Source organism: Pinus tabuliformis, chromosome X (genome assembly GCF_031772625.1).
Source record: "Pinus tabuliformis cultivar Carrire ecotype Pingquan chromosome X, CPIR1, whole genome shotgun sequence".
In the NCBI taxonomy this organism is placed as follows: Eukaryota; Viridiplantae; Streptophyta; class Pinopsida; order Pinales; family Pinaceae; genus Pinus; species Pinus tabuliformis.
This window is the reverse complement of record NC_142308.1, coordinates 1,599,265,182-1,599,270,034: the sequence shown is the minus strand read 5'-3', so window position 1 is coordinate 1,599,270,034 and position 4,853 is coordinate 1,599,265,182. Positions and strand designations below refer to the sequence as shown.

The window sequence follows — 4,853 nt, the reverse complement described above, 5'->3', positions numbered from 1 at the left end:
TTGACAAACATCCCTTTCCAGCGTCTTGGGCCTTCACCTCGGGCTTAAGCTTGATGATCACTGTAGGAGAAAGAAATCTACATCTACTGAAAAAATGCTCAGTCAACCTTGAGCTTATTTGCATTTTCCTACCTACCTACCCTAACAATTCAAATTTCTTTCAGCTCAATCAATGTGAAATTTCCAATGTAGCCAATCATTTGTCTTATCTGATATTTGAGTTTTTTGACTGCATCGGAGTTCAGAGCCACAATGATATTGTGATGACCACTGCCACTGAAATTGCCTCTGATCTTCATAGAAAAACTGAAAAACTGGAGAGTAAAACTCTTCCATGTATTTAGCTATAGGATCCCAAAATACATGATTAGCTTGATGATTCTTGTAACTTTCTGGTTGTGCAAACTGATCTTCAAAAACAGTGTACTGTTCCTCAATCGTGAAAGAGAAAGGAAGCAACACTCTCTCCTTGTGTTCTTCCATAGAAAGCTTCTGAAAATAATGATCATGATTATGAAAACTATATGCCTGAATTTGACCTTCTAAACCTTCAATGTCTTTCTCAATGTCCTTAGCAACTTCATCCAAAAATTTCATCTTATCCTCTGCCTTGCAGTCAAATGATTTTAGATAAGAAGACAAGGACAAAGAAAAATTTTCAACTATTTCTTCATTAATATGATGATCATTCCACTGTTTGAAACCTTGAATTGAAGGAGAGTTTGCCACCGCATCTGATCTATCCATCCATTCCTCCAAAAACATAAGCCAAAAGTCTTCAAATGACTTAATGGATTTGGTAGGAAAGCTTTCAATCCATTGTTTACATTTCCCTTGAAATGAATCATAGAACAACATAATGCAAACATCCTCATGTTTAACTCTAAGAAGCTCTGTAAAATCACAAAAATCTGATATATGCTTCAAAGTTAAACTAAAATCTTCTCCATTGAATTTTGGACCATTCCTTAGAAAATATGCATCCTTGGGAAAATGATTTGGGAAACCATGAATTCCTGAAAAATTTATGCATGCATACCTTGAAATAAGAATGGTAGCATCTGGGTCCTTCATAACTCCAGTGGAATCACCATGAATCTATGAATTTCAAATTCTTAAACAATGGAGTCGCCAAGGTAGATTTGTAGCCTCTAAAACCTTCTGAGCCCCTGCTACCTTCAGAAGTTCAGCTTCATGATTTCGGGAATGAATAATCTTCAGGCTCCCGGCAGACGCACCAAAATGTTATCTCAAAATCAGATCCTGATAGGCTGCTGGTCAGGTTGACTCTAAGTAACTATTTCAAACCTACTTTAGGCTGAGGCCTAGCCTCCTCAACCTGAGAGGGCTCTCTCTTGATGGATTAATGATTTTGATTAAAGATAAGATGGCTAACTCTTATAGAACAACTGTGAAAAATATGAATTGTGGAAACAAATTAAACAACTATCCATTGGGCTTATGGATTCAACAACACCTCAATATAACAATGAACTCAACCTTACATGGAAGTCAGGGCATTCAACATTTAAACATTCAGAACATAAACTCATATGGGACCACACAGTTTATAAATGTATACAGGAAGTCAGAGCACATTCAGTGAATTCTGAGTGATTATACATACATACCACTGTAAGAATTAAGAAAAGGACAACATCACATATTCTGAACATAAAAAATCCTTCATGAATCCTGAGAAGTAAAGTCAAGCATGTATTACTGAAAATGAGTCTTACATAGGCCAAACACAAGATTTTGCATAAAATTTCCAACCTTGATTACATTGTTGTTTCAGCTCTATATAGAGCTCTTATTCTAACTGATCGAGATTCCTCCTCTAGCATGAGGGGAATTCAAAAACTACTTCTAATACTGACCACTCTTAAACTCTAACTACTTAATAAATACAACAAAGTGTTGACTGAAGTATTTAGAGATCTAAATCAAGTAGGATTCTAACACCGTGACAGTCTTGGCCTACAATCATTTTCGTTCTCTGACATCTGGTTCCCTTTTGGCGGTGGCTGTGATGGACCTTTAATGCTTCATGTTTGATCTTCAATGACACATCTTTTCCGTTACCCTGAAACATAGGAAACTGCCCCTGTTTGTCGGTCCTTGGTTTGCCTCAAAATGTTCGAATCCAAAGAAGCACGTCCTTTATCCTTTAATTACCCAAAATGGAGCAGACTGCCACGTCCTTGATGTGTTGTAAGCCTTTCCCATGTACCTATGTGATGAAAAAACCTTTCAAAAAGATTTGCTGCTTTGTCAATCATAATTGATCAACTCAATTGTAACATGCAGCTACAGCAGTTTCGCAGCGCGCTACGAAACTGCTGTGTAATTTCAAAAACACAGTCTTCGACTCTACTCTGTTTGTATACCTTATCTTCAATTTCATTGCCTGAAAAAGGAGCACCAGATTTGTCTTGTCTTTTAATATCTAAATCAGAAGTGACACAGCCACCATTGCCAAAAACCTGTTCAAGTAGATTTATAAGGTCCTTATCATGCTTGTTGAATTCTTGGATATCACTCTGCTTAATACTCAAGTACCTGTACTTCATGCTCCTAAACTGTTGAAACAACTTATCTGTTGATAGATAGTGCCCAATCTCCTCTTTAAATTTTCTAGTCACTTCAGTCCAAAATGCTTGATGCTTGGAAAAAGACATTGCATCTTTTAAAGATGTCACACCATGTGCACCACGATTTATACCATCTTGTACAACAGAAGCAATACAAATTTCATCTTTCAATCCCCACTTCACCCTCTTAACACGCCTCTTTACTGTCTTGACACTTGAATGAAGCACTAAATTATCCACATTGGCCTTACGTTCACACTTCTGGTCTTCACTCTGCCCCTTTTCTCTCTTTCCGTCTTTTGCTGGAGACCTAACAGGTGAAAAACATGTGTTCAATAACATGCTGTGCCCTCCATTTTTAGAACAATCCTTTCCACCCTCTTGTATTGGAGTTTGATCACCAGGAAACCTTTCATTGCAATTTTGTGCAGGCCTCACCTCATTTAGATTTCTCAAATGAGTGCCAGTGGAAGGCTGATATGAATAAGCTGCAGTCGAGGGTTCCAATGATTTTCTTTCTGTAGACAACATTGTATCTACCAAAAGTGTGTCACCACCTGATGCTTCTCCCTTTACATCTGAACCAGTAGAGCCATGGTGGCCTGATCTTTGTTTCACATCATTGCCAAACATTTGCTCAAGTATGCCAAGAAGCTCCTTATCATGCTGGTTTAGCTGTTGAAAATAACTCTGCTTACCTACAACGTATTTACTCTTTATGCACTTGAACTTGGTAAACAATTTTACTGCTGATGCACATTGCCCTGTCTCCTTGTTCAATTTATTGGCCACTTCATCCCAAAATCCTTTATGAAACTTGAAACGTGTTGCATCTGTTGCAGAATTCACACCATCTAAACCACAATTCAGAACGTCTCTTACAAAAGAACTCACTGTTCCTTCAGACAGAGCTCTTGTCATGACAGCAACAAATATTTGAAGCATTCCTCTTTCCACCCAATACTCCAGAATTCGCCAAAACTTCTGAATCCGCTTCCATTCAGTCTCTGCGACCACCACAAATAACAAAATAAGCACTGTATAACCCCGGAGGATGCCATCAAAGACATCTTCACCATTTTTGAATGAATGGCTGAGAGCACGTTTATAACAACGCAGAGGAGCGCGCTGAGGATGGTAACGACGCTGAAGCATCTGCAGACGACTAAGAAGGGATCCGTGCGGTTCACATTCTGAGAGTTTTAAGTGCAGTTTTAGGCTCCATGAGCACCTGAACAAGTTGGTCTTCAGTCAACGTTGAGAGGCTAACAAGAACAGGAAATCGTCCAGTGGACTCTGGTATTAAACCATATGCAATAAGATCACTACTCTCAACCGACTCTAGCAAGGATGATGTCACCGCAGCATTTGTCAGGCCACCAGTCCTCATATTAGCTCGTATAGGCGTTCCAAAGCCAATAGAAGAATCTTGCTGTCTCTCAGAAATCGTTTTCTCTAGATCCACGAAAACCCTGCCACATATAAAGGGAATATCCTTTGTATCGATCTGAATATGATCGCCACGAGGATGTTTGCGAGCTCCCTTTTCTGGAACATGTACAACTGTTCCTTCTAGCAATTTAAGTAATGCCTGTTGAACAACTTTAACATTGAAATCAGCGACCATGAGTAGTTTATACAAAATAGACTACACATCCTCCCCTTCATATGTTGCATGTGTTAAAGTTGTTGCATTTGCGATAACAAAGGGCGCATTCACACAAACCTAAATGGGGTTTATGCACTATGATCTTTGAAATGAGCTTCGACATACTAAAGCAGAGAATTGACCTTTTTAGACATACCAACGATACTCTTAACAAGACTCCTATTTAAACTGTTTAGGCTCTAAAACCAGATGAAAAGACTGGACCCAAAATTGACACCAACCCTTTGACAAACAAAAAATTGATGTTCAGAATTCAAAATATTTTCCTTTAGTGATAACAGTCCGTACAAGGTGTTGCAAAAGATTGGTACTATGGCATACAAATTGGAGCTTCCTGCAGCTTCTCGATTGCACGCAGTTTTCCATGTTTCATGTTTAAAGAAGGTTATAGGCGACAAGCTCCCAACTCAAACAATATTGCCAGAACTTGACGAGGAAGGAAAAATTATATTGGAACTGGAAGTAGTCACAGAAACAAGAACTCGACAGCTACGAAATCGATCAATTTCAGAGTATCTTATCAAGTGGAAGAACTTATCCGCTGAAGATTCCACATGGGAGGATGGGAATTTTATACAGAAACATCCAGA

At 38.7% G+C, this 4,853-nt stretch overlaps 1 pseudogene; it reads right to left on the bottom strand.

Annotated features, from left to right (window-relative positions):
* Positions 1-3,780: 3,780 nt before the first annotated feature.
* On the bottom strand, positions 3,781-4,221 carry LOC149146146 (CLP protease regulatory subunit CLPX1, mitochondrial pseudogene; annotated as a pseudogene).
* Positions 4,222-4,853: the final 632 nt, after the last annotated feature.